Raw genomic sequence first — 18486 nt, forward strand, 5'->3', positions numbered from 1 at the left:
ACCTCTCTCATGCTTTTCATCCCTCAAACTCTGCTAGATAGTGCTTAAAGAAATATGAAGTGCTTGCTGAGACTCGAAAATGTGACCACGGTAGAAGCTGTGGTTCTCTGAGGGGTCTCATTTATTTCCATATGGACTTTGGTTTTCCTCAAAAGCAAAATTTCAGTGTAAGGATGACCTTGGAAACAGAGGTGTGGGGTGGCTTTTAAAATTTTCAAGAAGCATCCAGCAGGACTACAGCTGTGCTAAGGAAAGAAGCCATCTTCTCTTGGATTGGACTCCAACCCAACCAGAGGGACGGAAAACAGCTTTCCTTGGAGAGGTCTGGATTGCTTCTGGCTGATCCTGGCTGTGCTGCACTGGTTTTAGGGCCACAGCACATAGGAGAAGTGAGGACATGATTGCCATCAGCTGGGATGTGCAGGCCAGGTAATCTGTGCTCTGAGCATCTCCTGTCCAGAACACCCATCTACCAACAAATGTGTGCACTGCACTGCCTCTCAACGTTTGAAACTTCCCCTGTCTCTAAAGGAAAGGCCTCCACATCCACAGTATGTGTGGCATAGGTGTGGGAATGGCACCACCAGTGGTGTAACAACTCTGATACTAGGCTGCCACTACAGTTGTTCTGGGATTAATGCTGGTACTGAGCTTAGAACTGTTGAATGAGTCTTGAAACTCCATTTATGCATAAACGACTGCTTAAACCTGGTTATTTCTTGTTTCCTTGTGCATGTGGCTTTTCTAGGCTGTCTGCTTTTTCCACAGTAACTTCCGAGCCCTGCTTGGGCAGGGGTTGTCACCTCCCAGCATAGAGGTCATAGATCATAGAGGTAGGTATCCTCCAGGCAGGGGTGCTGCATGCTTTCTAATCCGGCAATTAGGAAAAACACCCACCACGAGACAGTTTGCAGTGCTTCACTAAATAATTAATAGATATTAAAGTCTCCAGGACTTGGGAATCAGATGGATGCTGACTTTTCATGCAATGCTGTATAGTGTTTAGGCAAAAGGTTAAAATTATACCTACTCTAATAGAAATCTATACCATAACATGGAGGCAGAAAGACAGACAGAATTAGTAGCAGTGCTTCCTCCTTTAGCAGGAATCAAGCTGAGACAGAGAGTTTATAAATATTTTCTTTTTTTGTTTTTTCCTTTCACATGACTTCTTGTTAGAAGGCTGAAAACAGACTTCTGTTAACTTTCGGTTATTAAAATCCAAAGAGCTGTCTGAGAAAGAAATCGGGGCCTGACAACCCAGCAGGGTAATGGGAAACTTAATAAATATCCTGTTGTTATAACATCTGTCATTTTAGCATTAACAAGCTCATGACTTTAGCTGTTGTATGATCCCAGCTCCACTCTGAAGATTAAGGGAAAGGCTGTTAGACCTTTAAAGTAAAAGACTTCTGCCCCACCAGCACGGTAGTTTAACCTCTTGTATCCTGAAGCAGTTTAGCTAAAGCAGGTTGAAAGTGATATAGAGACGGACTCCTGTGGAGGTCAATTAGGAGGCATACAGAAGCAGTTGGACTCAAGGATTTTCCTAATTTTGTTCTCTTTGATGTCCAGAAGAACCAGAAAAACAAAACAAAACTCCAACCAAGCCCAAAAATATGTGGTGGGGTTTTGTGTTTTTTGGTTTTTAATTTGGTCCCACTTTGATTTTCTTAAAAGTTATAGAGAGATTTATTTGGTCACACTTTGATTTTCTTAAAGGTTATAGAGAGGAGATTTAAGAGACTGTCTTATTAAATGAATACACATCACTGCAGCAAAGCTGTGGTAGATGTCCATTGCTTGTAAGGCAGTATGTATATGTCAACCACAAACAGAGTGGTATTTTGGTTCATTTAAAACAAGGCTATGTAAGAACCAGAGCAACTGCACAAATACTGAACTCCATACAGCATCTCTCACCACCTGTTTCTGAGATTTCTTTAGCCTGTTGACTCATGTTTTTCTTTTCTGGAAGCTAAAGAAAATGCATGCCATGCTGAAAATGCTCCTGGTTTGGTTTTAATCTTGGACAAAGTTCATCCAGAACAGTTCCATGGTGATAATGTTTCTGACTTCTTTATTTTTTGCTTTTATGTGTCAGGTGGTGAAATGAGACCCCTCCACAATCTGAATGCAGCCAGTGCTTCCCTGGTACACAGCTTCTCACGCAGGCAGAAGCAGAGGGGCTGAAAGAAAGAAGTTGTCTTGGTGCTCATGAGGAGTTTGTAGCATGTTGGGTGTGAGCAAGACCCAACATGCTACATGATTCAGGAGTTCAGCAGAGAGTAAATCCATCTTGTCTCAGATTGCTCACTTGTCCTCCCTCATTGTCCTCTCTTGGGGCAAGGAAGCACCAGATCCAAGCCACAGCCACCTCCAGGACTGCTGTCAGTCTACAAGTCTACAGAAGTGTCACAAAAAGTATCATGGATCTCACTGTCACACAGAACATAAGGACAAACCACCATGTTCTCATGCTGCTTAGATGGTTTCAGAAAGCCCAGAGGTGTCAGCAGCACTTCCAAGTGCTTCCAAGCCTCTGTGTACTTTAGACAAGTGATACTGCATAGAATTTAGGATACTTAAAGCAGGTTTGTTTGCTTTCAACAGGATTGTCTTGAAAATGCTACTATTCTGTTTGGGGAAAAAATCTTACGTCTACAGCAGAGAAGACATCTCCTGTGGAATGACTGGAAAGCCCAGACATGATCTGGGGCACTGGGGCACCCAAAGCCCTTGCTCAGGTCTTTCGTAAGTAGATGGTTTACTTTCTGTACTTTCAATTTCTATTCCTTTAAGTGATGCTAAGGCAAGAAGAGAAATCCATACCCTCCCCCCAAATTTTGAAAATACAAGCACAAACATTTCAGTAGCTGGTGGTGGTTTCACTGCAGAGACAGACTTGAGCGATGATGACTTTATGTTTTGTAAAACACTTTAACTTCCTGAAATAGTTATTTAAAAAAACCTGACTGCAAACCACTTTCCATTTTGAAATACTTTTGTAAATGAAATTACACGTTCAAATTCTCTCAGTGTTTTGAGAACAAAACATTTGGACCCCAGTAGCTTTTGCTAAAGGCTTACAGAGCTGCTAACATCTAGAAAGTCTGTTATTTGCATGGGGCTAATTAGAGCCTGTAAAAGAATAAGAGAAATTAAACCCAACAATGCAGTTCAACTGTAGTGCTAAGATCTTGCAATTAAACTTTGCTGTTGGATTATGCATATTAGCACATGAATTACTCTCTAAGTGATAAATGTTGAACCAAATAATTATCTAAAGCTTTTGGGCAGGAATAATCAATAAGGTTAGGCTGAGAAAAGACAGTACTATTTTTTTTTTTTTAAGAAATAGTAGTACGGCTTGATGAGAACACAACAAATTGTTCCCTGTGAATGAACTGACAAGTTAGTCCACATATTTTTTTTTTAATTTTTTTAAAATATGGGTGGCACCTTATTTTTTTCCCTTATAAAACGTGGAAAAAAGTTAGAATAATCAAAACCTTGAGGAACGCCTACCAGACCTCCAGAGGCGGGTGGCAAAATCCCACAGAGGTGCAAATTTACGTGCTCGTCACCCCAGCAAAGAGTGTGGTGGGGAGAGCAGAGGCCGGCTGCGTGTCGGGGAGCGCGGCTGTGCCGGGATGCTGCTGTCCCTTTGGTACCAACACAACCTTGCTGACATTTCAGTCTCTCACTCTGCCACGCCTGGGCTTGAGGGAGCGGCTGTCTCTGGAGGGGCTGCGCCACCGCAATCCTCATGCCTGGCCTCCGTCTTTGTGCACGGCCACAGTCACCTTGCACGGCTGCAGCCCTTGTGCCCAGATGTGCTGGGATGGCCATGGACAGGTGCCAGGGGACAGATTACAGAGGCCTGGCCGCCGGTGCAGGGGGACAGCCCCACACTTATCTCACGAAGCGGCCCGGCACCACCCTGCCTCTCCCCGGGGCCTGAGGCGGCGCGGGCATCTCTGCGCTGGGGCCGGAGCGGGCCCGGGCCGGCAGCGGTGCGGCGGCTTGCCAGCCCTCACGGCAGTTCCCTGAGCCCTCCAGCGCTGCTCACTCGCCCACGAGGTTTTATCCCAGCCCCCACGGCAGTGAATGGCCAGGCCACTGCCCGCAGGATCAGCCCCACTTTCTCGTGTCGGTGAGTCCCTGTCTGAAGCCGCTGCCCCAGAAGGCGCCGGTGCCGCTGTGCCTGAGCACAGGCCACAGAGGAAGCCGGCGGGAGAGGTTTGTGGCAAATGGAGCGACAGCGAGGCTTGCCACAGGGCCACTGCAGCACCCCAGTGAGGAGAGCGATTGCCCTCACGCTGTTAAAATGCAATTTGCCGAAAGGAAACCGCTCCGGCCGCACGCACCCGACTGCAGCGCCCAAGCAGCGCTGGAATCGCCGCCACCACAAGAAAGCAGGCAGCCCCCATTAGCAGGGAAATCAATCTTTTACAAGAGCCACAATGGACCATTAGCTTTTAACCAGGTTTTAGGGGTGGGGAACAGCCTTCCTGTTGGGCAAACCCTAAGAAGGAAATAACCGGCTCCAAACATCCAGGGGCGGTGGGGAGTTGAGAGCCGAGGTAGCTCTGAACTCCGCAGCTTGAGCTCGCTGCTACAATGCAGCCAGCTCCTGCGCGTGGATGAGCCGGTGGCGGAGCTGCAGGGAGCTGCCCTTATTTATTTGTTCCTACGGCACAGGCAGAGACAAGGGCCCTGTTTTATGTTTCCCTGCAGGAAGGTGATAAAGTGCCCGGGAGCTGCTGGAAACCATTCTCCAATAAATTCAAAGGAGAAAGTCATTTTTTTGTGCCTTGGAAGCTTGTGAGAGCTGAGGGATGCTGGAAGGCAGTGAAAACTGAGGCAGCACATCACACAGTAGTGTGGCAGGAAGCCACCGGAGCAAATTTTCTGGTTTGTTTTTATGCTTGTTCTTTTTTTTTCCCCTCAATGATTTTTACTCTGCCTGTGGCTAAGCAATCAATATCTCTTTGCCAACGATAAATATTACAGGCTTTTAAATGATGATGTATTCCAGGGTGAAACAAATTAGGGGTGTTATTGCTGCTTATACTCAAACTAATTTTGTGGGTTCAAATGGAAATTCAGAGAGAGATTCCTGAACCAGGCTCGCTGGTGGCAGCAGATCTGAGCAGATCTGGCTTCAGCTGTCAGCTTTGTTGCTGATCTCTCTTCTTTCACCGAGATGAGCAGAAATCCAGGAGAGCTGTGTGAGTAGCTCCGCAGGCTGAATCCATCAGGCAGATGCATGCAACTAAGCATGAGCCTGCCTGGAGCCCTGCAGCGCCCTTGTTTCCCTCGGCAGGAGGCTGCAGAGCTGGATTGGTGTGTCAAGCATGGCCCAGACTGAGCAGCACCAGCCCAAATGCTGACCCTGGGGTGCCACACCAGCAGGGACTTCAGCTCTGACCTCTTGGTGCAGTGGCTGGTCAAGAAGTGTTCCTCAAGGACATGTGACTAAAAGCAATTCTTCCCTTCTGATACGCACGCAGGGAGCCAGGTGGGAACCTGTTTGGAGCCCTGAAAAGTCTGTCAAGGCTGTGACCGCAACCAATCCTATTCCCATGTGTCCAAGGGAGAGCAAACCAGCTTAATTAGGCACCAAAGAAGCAATCTGATTTGGTTCTGGAGTTGGATGATTTGTGCAAATAAATTGTTACAGGACATATTATTCTCTCTGGTTTCCTACAGTTTCGCTGAGGTGGTGGAGGGATTGTGTAGCCACTCCTGCTGTGCATCAGTGCTGCTTGAACCCTTTAGCAGAGAAACTTTATAGGACAGTTCAGGAAACGTCTGACTCCATTTCCCACCTACTGCTACAAGAGGTCTTGCTCTGAAGGATTAAGATGACTGTGGAAGATGGAGGGCAAAGACACTGGGCATTTTTGCTAGGAGACAATATTGCATAATAAAACACAGCCAGCTGGAGCAGGTGGACACCTCATGTCAGTGACCATCAGCCCCACTCTCTTATCCTCCAGAAGTGTCACCCCCAGGTCCTAGCTCACTGTTTTTTAGGGGGATGAGGATCCATGTAAAAGGATGTCTCTCTTCCCTCCTTTTTTCTTCAGGGGGAGAGTGCTGCTGTTTTAATAGTGACAACAGTTCACTACTTGTGCATTAATCCTCATCAGCTTGTATGTGCATACAGGCAAAGCATGATGGGCTTGACATTTCTCATCAAGAAAATGAAATCCGCCCAGTTTCAGGTCACCCTGCTCTGGTTTTGTACCAAATCTTTTCAAATCAACAGCCATTTCATCTCAATAAGCTAATAATAACCCTTGCAAAGCCTGTGAATCAGCAAAAGACTCTCCACAGCTGCAACTGTCAGCAAAGCAGGAGCTAACACTGTGGAGGGGCGGGTGTTGAAGAAGTTTGAGCCCTGGCCCGTGGTAAGCCCATGGCAGCATTTGCTGAGCCAGACCCATCTCAGGGCTCTGCCTCTGTCCTAGACAACCTCCACCATGCTTGGCTGTCATTGTGAGAGGAGTGAGCAGCACAAATAACTACCAAAGTCTTTATCCTTTCTCTCTAAGGACAGTTCTCTGGATGCCAGAAGAAGCCAGATAAATGCTTTGTGTTTTCTACTACAACAGGAACCAGCTCTGCAAAAAAATCTGCATTGGTGTCTGGTGGGAATATCTGGAGCGTTGAAGCTTGGCCTGCTGCTTCTCATTGAAATCAGCAGGAATTTTGTCGTTTGCTTCTCTGGCCCAACTCTGCTTCTGTGGCTGGCTAAGGAAAAGCAGGTTCTGCTGCAAGGGTATTTGCAGTGGGAGTTGGCAGGTAGTGGGTAGGCTGCCTGCTGGGAGACCTTTTGACCTGAATCCTCCTGAGTTCTGATGTTCTTTCCTCCTCCCCCCCGCCCTTGTTTTGCCCCAGGGAGCCTGCAGCTTTGCTGCTGACCAGCAGACAGTGTACAAAGCTGGGAGCCCAGGACTGAGGATGAACTGGAGAGATAAGCTATCTGTGAGCACAAATGCCTGTCTAGCCTTGCACACCTTGTAGGAAAAGGAGGAATTTCTGAAAAGGAGGACCCGCCAAGAGAGGGACTGGGCAGTGCATACCTCGCTTCTTACTCTCTTTCCATCAGCACACACTGCTGAATCCTTCTGGAGGCAGGCTACAGAAGGAAAGACCTATCAGAACCAGGATGGCAGTCCCTAGTGACAAAACTACAGCGATTTAAGAGCTTATGAACATAGGATGCTTCAGACACTTTGCAAATAGAAGATCCTGCCTAGCAGCTAAGCCCTGAGACCTTTTAATGACCTTTTAATTCAAAGGCTCTTGTGGCTTTCTTCTTGTGACTCCTGAGTCTGGGTACCCTGATATTCCTCCACATGGCATGAGATTTGAAGCACATACTCCACAAGCCAGTCTGCTAGTCAAGAAACAGTGGTTTGGGCAATTTTTCAATCCTCCAGCACCATTTGGAGCATAACTGTCACGGGCTGTAGTGAAACTCCTGGCAGGCAAGGTGCCTGAGCCAGCAGAGGTGTTGCAAGGTGCTGCTGAGTGCCACTGCTGCAGCGAACGCTGTGAGCAGCCAGTGACTCAGGTCTCTGCTGTATTTCCTAATGAAAGTCTGAAGGATTTGGTGTCTTTATTAATCACTACAGCTCAGCTTCCACTGTTAGTATCTTCCTATGGTTTTGTGTATCTTGGCATGGTTTGATAGCCAAACAATTTTTTGAGTGCTCAGATGAGAAAAAAAAACACTGGTAGCAGACACCCAGGAGGCAGCACCATGGGCTGAGTTAAAAATCTAGGGCTGTTCTTTGTTACTCTTGTGGCCAAAATCTCAGGACCACCATCACCATATGGTGCTCCCTATTTCAGAATGAGCCTGACATGGATGAAAAATAAGAGCTGGAATGGCTGAGCAAACAGGTCTGCAGCAGAGGAGAGTCTGTTTCCACTATGCTCTGTGGAGTTTCTGTGAGTCCAGCAGCTCACAGGATGTGTTAATAAGCATGCTGCAGCATTCCTGCTAATTTGGTGTACTATACTCAGCACCTCCCTGAGAGCCTGTACAGAATGAGATGCATCTACTGCAGCCAAAGGGAGCTGCATCCTCTTACTTGCTCCATTGCTGCTTTAGGCAATTACAAAATTTTCTTTTGTGTCTGAGAGGTTTAGAAGCACCTGAGCACCTGGAATTCAACAATATGACCCCACCATATGTGCTACTCTGTGAGTTCAGTCTTGATGGCTCCCTCTTTGGCCTGGGAGCTTTTAGGTCAGGTATATTGCTCTGCCCATGGCCAGTGCACCTGCCTCAAGGTGTTCTGCCTACTGCTTTTATTTGCACAAGTTTTCAAAAGTGTCAGAGTGGTCAGACCTGATGGATTGCCTGCCTGAAGTAGGTGGATGATCAGCTGAAGTGTTTGTTTGAGCATATAGATTCCTACTTGTGTTGTGATATTTTAATTGCTGAGTTCAGCCTGCAAACTGACTTGGTGAAGTCTCTTTGGTATTCTCTGTTCCTGAAGTGAAACCCCTTTGTACACTTTCCTATTTAAAAGAAAACACAATTTTATGTTTGAGTAAGTAGAACATAAAGCGCTATCCAGAAGGTCAATTTAATGTGAGATTGCTTTATGCTGATTGGCAAGAATACACTTCTGTTTGTTATTCTTAGGTTTTGATGATATTCTCTTACTGTGAGAAATGAGCACTGCCAAGAAGAGATGAAGACATGGCTTAGCTATGAAGGGGAAGTACAAAAGACTGACAGTCCAGGAAAAATACACCGCAAAAAATTCACATGGGACCGATTCTCCTGAGCTGTGTGACTGCTGAGGCACCCAAAGACTTGTGGTTTCCTTAAAAGGCACCCACACGGACTTAATTTCCCTGCAGTGCATGCTCATGACCCCATGGTATTTCTGGCAAGTGCCCTTCACGTGCCTGCCAGCAGCTGTGTGTGTGAAACACAATGATCAGATGTGCTGCCAGTCTGGGGAGTTTGAAGCCTTCCTGAGGCAGAAGCCTGAAGATATTGAGGTAGTGGTCAGGAAGCATCATTCCAGAAAACCATCTTAAACAGAGCTAGATGCAGAACTGGCATTTCTCTCCTCTCCCAAAGTCTCCAGATGCAATTGCAGGTGCTGGTGGAGTAGCTGGCATCGCTTGGCACGTGTTGCAGAGGGGGAATGGGAAGGGGATGTGGTGCTGCCTCTGTTGGGGTAACGGCAGCAGAGCAGGTATCTCCTCTCCTCCTGCTGCTGCCAGAGAGGCGGGTAATTACCATATCCATTTTAGAAATGAAGAAACTAATGCAGAGTGCATAGGCGGAAGGGGAGAGTTTTAGGAATATGTGGGTGTCTGAGATGCAAATGCTTTGGGAAACACCACATTGCGCCTGATTTGCATTTGTAGGCAGCTAAATACTTGTACTGATCTGACCCAGAGGGCTGTGTGTGAGGGTGCAGGGAACAGGGTGAGCTCCCCACACTTCCTCACTGGGGATCCCTCAATCCTTGTGGTGCCTGGTCCAGTCACTCTCCTCCTTTGGATCTGCTCCAGGGATAAGTGTTCCTGTGTTCCCCTAAATGGAAGGAATGATGGGATGGCATGGGCTGGGATGATGTTTCCCTCTGCACTCTGCAAGGGCAGCCCATATTGGCAGCCCTTTTGATTTTGCCAGCTTCTCCTCCAAGCTAGCTTTTCTCTTTCAGGTAGAAATCTATTTCAGAACTCAGCAGATTTATTTTGCTTCAGGACCTATTGATTTTTTCTGTTTCGATATTGCTCCTACCCAGACTGAAAACTGTTTATCACCTGCCAGGTGCTGTTGATACTCCTGGGCAGGAGGCAGAGCCGATGCTGCTGCTTGCCCCTCCCAGTCCTTGCAGGACTTTGGACACTCCTTTTTATGATGATGATGATGTAAGTGTTGAAAACTCACCTGAGTTGAACTGCAAAATAGTGAGGGAGTTTACTTGAGTGGAAAACCGGATTATAATTATCGGTAAAAGATTCAGCCACTGTGTTTGCAATCATTTCCTCCTGAAGACCTTAGTACACCTGAGAAGAGAAACTTCCTGGTTTCTCTGCAAAGAGTGTCGTGATGATTTATCATTAATGAACCAGCCTGTTCCTAACCTTCATTTTCCAATTTTCAGTATCCCTGTGGTGTTATTTTCTCTAAAGAAACAGCTAGAGTCCACCTCAGATTTTTTTGGGAACTTTGAGGGTCAGTTTCATCAAACATCAAAAGCACTTTTTCAGCTGCAGCCAAAGGCTTTTCCTTTCTTTCTGACCTAAATTGGTGGGTTTCCTAACTTTGTCATGGCTCTGAAGTCCACCTGCGGGCATCTGCTCAATTGTTTTTTATGGAGCCTGGTCCCACCATTTTCCCAGAGGGCACCAAAACAAGAAGTAGTGCCCTTTTGAAGTGCATTCCCACTTTCTTTTTCCATATGAGCAAATAAACAAAGGTCTTCACTTCCAGTGCTGGAACTTAGATTCATCTTCATGTGTCAGGAAATACAAGGTTGCAAAATACTGTTGTTTTTTTTTTCAAAAGTCTTTACCATAACAGTAATAAAAATATTTTAATTTACTTCCTTGAGCTGTTTGACCTTAGTACAATATTTGAATGAGAGTATAATTTCACCCATGGTCACTTGCATGAGTCCAAAGTGCAAGTCCTTTTTCTGCAAGTAATATTAAGATGATTTAAAACCAAACCAAGCCAAAACACAACAGAAAGAAAACCTGAAAAAATAATTCCATTTTCCTTTTTGGGAAAAAAACCCAACATATAAAACAAGTGAGTAAGCAATATGATGGAATAGCACAGCCTCTGTGTGGGATAGACCTCTGCTATGGGTGTGTAGGTACCTTACAGAAGAAGCCAGAGCAGTCAGCACTGCTGTGAGCACTGGATGGCACACACTGCCATGTGGGGGCCTCACACCAGCACAGCGGGGAAAGGACCCCTTGCTGAAACTGGAAGTCATCAAAGAGGCTGATTGTTAACTGGGCAGCAGGATCAATGGAGGAGCTCTTGAGAAATGTGTGCTGCAACCTCTAATATTTCATCCCCTATCAGGTTTGAGTCAGTGTCTTTCATGACACAGTTAATGTTGAGAGGCAAGGTGGTTTCAGTAATAATGTGTTTTGTTCCACTGACCTAATTTTTTTGTTGAACATCTTGTCTTGGATCTTTTGCTATTGCTAATGCGTGTTGCTACAATGCCAAGAAGATGCCAATTAGAAAACCAGTGTGGTCTTTTCACACCACTTTCCCCAGCTCTTTGCCTAGGATTCTTCAACCTTTAAAATCAAATTACAAGGATGCATAAATACTTACTCCCCAGGGCACTGGCTCTTTTGAAGACTACCTGTCCTGCAGGAACCAGTGTTTGTGCTACATGGGTTTAGTGTCACCATGGGAGTGTCCAGGAGAGCCGGCATTTGCCTCTTCGTTCAGTGTGGCTGGAATACAGAGGTGGCTGGGCAGGATGAACTGTACCCTGGGAACAAATGAGTGAGCTTTGGCTCAGTGGCCCTCATGTCTCTTGGGTCCCCTATGACGGGTTAGAGGCCATGGTGGGGCTGGAGGTGGCACAGTTGGGAATGGAAGCCCTGGCCATGCAGAAGTGGGGCTTCAAGTGCACATCTCTTCCTGGATGGTTTTTTTACCGCTCTCATATTTAGTTGTATTTCTCTCTTGCATTTCATATCCACAATTTTTTCTTGCCTTTTTCTGTTTTTATTTTTAGTCTTGTTTGGAGCCTCTCTGCATGGTCAGAGGGGCAGAGAGGCATCCTCCCTCTTCCTCACCTAGGACATGGATTGCATCACACTTTTCCTTCACTTCCTGAGTGAACTTTCTGCTAAGCAATAGTGGGTGAAAACCCACACTGCGAGAGCAGTTATGTATAGCTGAGTATTGAATTGTCATAAATTTACTTTGCTTTCAGGGCTGTCATTCAGAAGCTCATCACAGAGCAGTGAACACATTCCTTGTGGGAGCTCAGCATCAGAAGAAGTTGCAAGCCCCTTCTCAGGAGGAAAGATGAGCACAAGCTGAAACACCCAAGCTGCAATCAGTGGCAGAACACCACTCCAGAAAGGATCATGCCTCATCAGCGGGTGTTGGCTTTCTAAGGCACCTCAAGTACCCTGCCAGGGTAATTAGCAGTGATCTGAATCAGACATCACTATGTACATGTCTGTCTACAATGGTGACATGTTTCCTCATACATCTGCAGCCAACAGCATTTTTGAGGTGGATACACTCCCTAGCCCGCAGTAATCCCCTGCCTTGTGCTTGTTGTCACTCTGCACAGGAGTGTTTGTCCCAGATAGGTCCTATTGTCTCCATGTTGCTCTGGAATTCCAGGCTAGCGGGGAGTATCAATGAAAATTGAAGGACAAAGTTGGAGGGAAATGTGTTTAGTTTAGCTGGGATAAGTCAGAAAAGATCAGATTTTGATTCCATTGTGTTTATATTTATTTTGAAGGAAAAAAAATGGGCAGTTTATTTGTTGCAAAGTCCTTATTTCACTCTCAGCTCCAGTAGCTAGGTAAACACTTCCCAGTAATTTCCCATAAGAAAAAGTTGGAAAATCAGGGAAAGAGTGTTGTTCTTTCACCAGAAACATTAATAACATGCAGTATGGACCCTGCCTTTTCTCTGACTACTTTATAGAAAGCTGTGGCATAGGTGTAGCAACAGTTGACCAGGTCTAGACACTGCCTCTTGCTCAGAGTGGCCAGGCTGCAGTCATGTCTCAGTTAATTTTATTTTATTAATTTGTTTTTTAATTATTTTCTTTCATAAAAGGCTTGTAATATGTGATGGAAAGAGCAGGGAAATTCACCACTTTTGTACATCTTTCCTGCAGGAAGGGGCCACAAGGTGTGTGGGTGCCCCTTGCGCCTTTGCAGTGCCAGCCAAGGACAGTCCACAGGACTCCTGAGGCCCATAGGAGGATGTACATAAGAAAGGCAGAGGCCTACCAGCCTGGCAGGAGACAGAGGGAAAGTGTAGGAGCTGTCCTTTCCTAGAAGAGAGCCTGGCAGGAGACAGAGAAAGGGTAGGAGCTGTCCTTTCCTAGAAGGGAGCTGTGGAGACTCATGTCCCATGGAGCCAGCAGCTGGGGCAGGATGAGAGGTGTGGGTGAGAAGGAGGGAGATGCAGACCGGCAGTACCTGTTTGTGCTACTTCACTGTGACTGCTCGTGCAACTCTTCAGACCTACCTTTGTGTTTCATTTTTTAATCATCCTCCAAGATCTCAAGTAAACTTGCTTGTCTCACCCTAGCTAGGGCCAGCCCTTCCATCTATGCCCTCTGTGCCAACCATACTCTGTCTCCTTCCCCAGAAAGCTCCTTTCCCTCTGCCAGCCTGTGATGGCTGTCCACACCAGAAGTGTACACAGCATCAGGCTGCCTTTGCTGCCTTTCCCCACTTCAGCCACATCTAATGAAATGTGGGCACATAGTGGTGTGATTTAGTTCAGCCTCCAATATTGTCACACTTCCAGGATTACTGTGGCTTTCATGGTGCCCCCAGGAGGTGCATGAACACATGCAAGGTGTCCTGAAGAACTTCACAAGCTTTGGACTGTTGAATGGTCTTCTAAAAAGTGGAATATGACAATCCCACCCTTGGGTGGGATGGGATCACATTCTCTGTTGCTTGCTCCCAGCATGGATTGTGTTTGCCTGCAGTGCTGGTACACCAGATTTATTCATGTACCTTCTGTCTTGTGTTTCATTTGCTTTGGCAACTCCCTAGCTCCTGGTCATGGTGGAACACCACTGTGTGCCCAGTCACCTGCATGACTGCCAGGACAGTGATAGCCCACGTTATCTCTTGAGGGTAGCTCAGATTGTAGCCAAAGAAGAAATATTGTCCGCTCCATTTGGTCTCCAGTTCAACACTTACATGTGACATGTTACTTGCTAGGTACTCCCACATGACTCATGACCACAAAAATAATAAAAAACTAATGGGTAAGCTGGCCTACAAGGTGTTACTTGTTTGCTGTTATTGTCCAGGGCTGCTGACTGCTGCTGAGGGATTTCTACTGTGTAATTATAGCCCAGCCTTAGCAGCTCTGCCAGTCTGAACGCTTTTGCTGAGTGGTATGTGTCCTTATGGCTTCTATGAACGTGACTCCAGAAGATAATTACATGCACAGGAAGAAGACAGGATAGAAACCTGATTGGGAGGATAAGGAGAACTTGCTTTGTGCCACCATAGGATTACATGCAAGAGTGTAGTATTGTCTGAAAGGAGAACAGTCAAGATATCATCAGCTACTCCTGTTACTACACCCCAGAATTCATCAAGGGATGAAGACAAAGAGACAGTTAATTATTCATGACATATGCATAAAAGGGGAAGAAACACACAGAGGGCTATTTCATCATTTTTCAGCCTACCAAGGCTTATTGGTTCATATTAAGCAGCTCTTCTTCTTTCAAATCTAATTTTGAAATTGGCCAACACAGTCTTCCCCTCTGGCATTGGTCAGGCCAGTGGTAAACTCAGATTTCTGTTCTTCTTGCTTAATTGGTACCTGTGAACCTAGGGTTTATTTTGCCTGCTTGCTCCAGCTTGTCTCAGGCCTTAATTGCGAGGTCTCTGGGGAAGGGCTTGTGCTGTATAACGGGCCAGTGTTCTTCAAATGGCTCAGCTTTTCCCCTTGGAAGAAGCTGATTCATCGACACGGAAATGTTTTGCACAATGGTCTTCACTTTGCTTAAATTTCCAGTTAAAAGAATGACTCATTTTGATATGGCCAAAAGTGTATTCTCTTGTCTCATGTTGCAGTGTGGTGTACCAGACCTGCCTGGTGAGCTGAGGGCTGTGCTTCCCCACCCAGAGAAAGTGCGGGACTGTGCCTGAGCATGGGGTGGTGGCACAATCCTGTGTTGTATCTGATGCTGCATGAAATCCCTCCACCTTCAGCAAGGCTGGGAGCTGATGGGAACAGTGCTGAGCTTCAGGCCAGTCTCCTGCTCTTCTCAGAGATCCACCTCAATCATGGTCTTCTCCTGCGAGATGTCATGTGGCCCTCAGATGCCCTTTCCATCATGTGAGCATGCATGTGCCTGCATGTTTTCCTCTGCTCAGGAACAGCTCTCACTTTGCCTTAGAGCATTTTGCAGTAAGACTGAAGTAACTCCATCCCAGTGAAGGAGTGCCTGACTATAAATTCCTTTCTCCGTCAATTACTTGTTCTGCTCCTGACTGTACCCCCTTTTTTATACCCATTTCCCAAAGGCACTTTCATTACTGCATAACAACAAGTTTTAATGAGCACGTTGTTGTTGGGATTCACAGAACAGGCTTTGTGCTGCTTCTGAAGAAAGTACACTTGGTAGAGATTATTTTTCTGCAACAGTTTAATGGAGAGGAAACTGAATGTGTCCCCATAGTGGTTTTCTTTCAGGATGAAATTGTCAGAAGGGTGGGAGCCAAAGCCAGCCTGGCCCCTGCACCTGTGAGTGCTTCAGAAGGAGCTGATGGTTGAGCTGGTCTTCACCAGAAGAGACAGTGGCTTGCAAATGAGGCTCCCCTGTCCTGGTTCCAAAGAGGTCAGCTTTGCTCTTCTCCCTGAGCACCCAGGAAGGCTGTTGGTATGCCACCATTGTTTTTTCTCCTTGTGCAGTGTGCTTTGTTTTTTAAGCAGTTCCATCCACAGCCTCATGGATGGACAAGGTAAGCAGTGTGCTGGAACTGAACATGGTGACAGACTGAAAGCATGAGGGGGCCAACCACATTATAAACTTAGCCATAGTCATCAAAGTCTGCTGGTTTTCAGAAAGGAACCAGCTCATTCCCATCTATATGTAGCTACTGAGAAATCAGCTAGGGGAGAAAAAGTGAATTTTGAGTATGATGGACACCACAACATGGAACTGGGCCAGGGATTCTCTCCTCCCAGGTCAGTCTGAGCAGAAATTATTGGGAACTGGACATTGCTGCAGCTGTGATGGTTTTTCGTTCTTGTTTCTAGTGTGCATGTTGGACACATCAATTAGGAGTCCAAGCAAAAACAATCAAAGGTGAAGGAGTAAGAGACACAACATCCTCCTCATCCTTGGTGGCATCCTGTTTATCTGACACCTGGAAAAATGGCTAAAGCCTCCTGCATACCTGATGAGCGGTTAATTGACAAAATTGGAACAGAAGTCTTTATGTTTAAGGGACCCAAAAGTCAGAAACACGTCACCTCCTATTTCAGGAAGTCATGCGTTGAGCAGCTGAACTTATATGAACTTTCCCTCAGCAGGGGATTTTGTCAGGAAAGTGTACTATTTAAAATTTGGTGAGTTACCAGTAGTTTGCTTCAAAAGGATCTATCCTACCCTTAATTAATATCCTTAGATCTAAGACTTTTATTTTGTTTAGGTGAACAAATGTTGTGAAATGCCTTTGTGAATCAAATCTAATCAAGTCGGTATTCCCCAGCTGGAGCCTGGAAACCTGCCCAGAGTGCCAGGCAGAGGAGAACGGTCTGATAGGCAAGGCGTGATGACAGCCTGCCAGAGGAGAGCTGAAAAAGGTGGAGCAGTGAACTGTCCCTAGCAGACTGTGATATTTCCGTGCTTTTCTTCTCTGAAACGCTTGAACTCCAAGACACACTGGGTGTGTGAGTTTACTCCAGTGAGCCTGAGGCAGTTTCATTTATGCAACTGTTTGCTCAGCAGATGAGAGGCCCAGCTCTCTCTGATCTCGGTGATATTCAGAGAACAGACTCTTCTGTAGCATTCTCCAGATCCAGATGGGCATCTGCCTGATGCCAGGTGTGGATGTGTTTTGCATTTTTCCAAGCCATATTTTTGAGGGGGCTTGAAAATGAATATCTGAGGCCCCTTGAAGACACTGAAGAAACTGCTAGTATTCAAGGGACAGGGTGAGCAGAAAGAAGAGACATGTTCCTGAGTTTTTATTCTGGACATGTGGGCATGGGTCACCTCCAGGGCTGGGGTGATACATTTCCATGGGTCCTGGGCAACACATGCCAAGGGATCTTGGACACGGAGATACATAGCCCTGTCAGCCTCAGCACAGCAGCATCTAGAAGGTAGACTATTGTCCAGGGTCTCAGTGGATTTGCCAAGCCTTCCCCAAGTGATCTGCCACATCACAGATCTGGCAGTGACAATTCTGGTTGCCTCCCAAAAGCCAAAGGCTTGCCCTTTAACCAGGTCACACGAGAAAACCAGGGACATGATCTCTGCAGAAGTTTGTGTCTGTGGTGGAGCTCCACAGCAGCGTCTGCAAGCACAGGTGTGCTCCTCAGAGACATTGGCAGTCCTGGTATGTGGCTCCCACAGGGCTGGCTGGCCACACAGAGGGAGCCGCAGCTGCAAATTGGCATCTCAGAATGTGCTGATGTCTATTCTGTACTGATCTGCACAGGTGGAGCAACCAGCTTGACTTGACATATGCTAATCCGAGAGGCAGCGAGGAGTCCTCTTGTCCTGCCATGTCTCCTCATGGGAGTCTGTGGTGCTGGCAGTACAGCGCCGTCCAGCACCAGCACTTACCACATGCTTATTAACGGGAAAATTAGGAGGAATGTACCTGGCACGTCAGCTATGCTGGGCATCACGGGGCTGGCAGCCTTCAGGAAGTGCTGTGGTTCACAAAGTGGAATGAGAGGACAGCATCAGCTCACCCCTCCTTCGCATCGGACTAACAAGCAGATGTGTGCCCTGGCTGAGCATTGTGCACACACGCTGTGTTGAGTGCAGGGATCTCAGGTCTTTTAGGGAAGGCAGGGAGCCAGAGCCCTACAGCACACAAGCCTGGAGGATTACCACAGCCCTTCAGTATCGAATCCAAAGATCCCGATGTGACCCAGAGCAGAATGTAGGACAGCCTTGCATCAGGCCCAAAGTACACACCTGCCTTTTAAAAACAAGCAGCAAGTTTGATTACAGCACGGCGTGGCAGCCTGAGCGGAGAGACAAACAACGTGACTGGTACTTATTATCGGGACTGTAATTATGCCCGGCGGTCCCATGCCGCCTGCACCCCAGCGTGCGAAGCGTTGTACCAGACATGATAAAAGATCATCCCTGGCCTGAAGAAATCAGAATCTCATTTAAAAACATCCCGGGAGGGCGAGCCAAATGTGGATGGTGTAAGGGACTAAGGTTGGGAAAAAGCGGGGTGAGTTTGATTACAGATAAGGCTGATGCTTCCTGGAGGCTGTCGCGGATCCGGGAGGGTTTGCCGGCACCTCTGCCGCGCCGCCAGTGGGAATGGGCATGCGGGCCGTGGAGGCAAGACACGACAGCGTTATAGGCTTTTTGTTGAGGAGGAGGGAGGTGGGCTGCAGCTATATATATACATTTAAATATATGCATGTGCGTGTGTGCATATATCCAGAAGGGAGGAGAAAGCTCATCCCCCACTGGAGGATGGGGGCACGCAGGGCCCTGTGCCAGGAGCCGAGACCACGGCCCCCGGCGGAGC

The 18486-nt window shown here is 46.9% G+C and overlaps 1 long non-coding RNA gene across 5 annotated transcripts; it reads left to right on the plus strand.

Moving 5' to 3' along the window:
- The first annotated feature begins 3704 nt into the window (after positions 1 to 3704).
- Positions 3705 to 18096, plus strand: LOC117244180. 5 transcript variants are annotated; one of them, XR_004496763.1, is made up of 5 exons: positions 3705 to 4156; positions 4741 to 4917; positions 5113 to 9921; positions 11964 to 16327; positions 16411 to 18096. It is a non-coding gene; the product is annotated as an uncharacterized LOC117244180 (long non-coding RNA). The 5 variants fall into 5 exon arrangements; XR_004496762.1 differs by having other exon boundaries at positions 3706 to 4156; positions 4741 to 5234; positions 5330 to 9921; XR_004496761.1 differs by having other exon boundaries at positions 3707 to 4156; positions 4741 to 9036; positions 9821 to 9921.
- Positions 18097 to 18486: the final 390 nt, after the last annotated feature.

Source organism: Parus major, chromosome 3 (assembly GCF_001522545.3).
Source record: "Parus major isolate Abel chromosome 3, Parus_major1.1, whole genome shotgun sequence".
NCBI classification, from domain to species: domain Eukaryota; kingdom Metazoa; phylum Chordata; class Aves; order Passeriformes; family Paridae; genus Parus; species Parus major.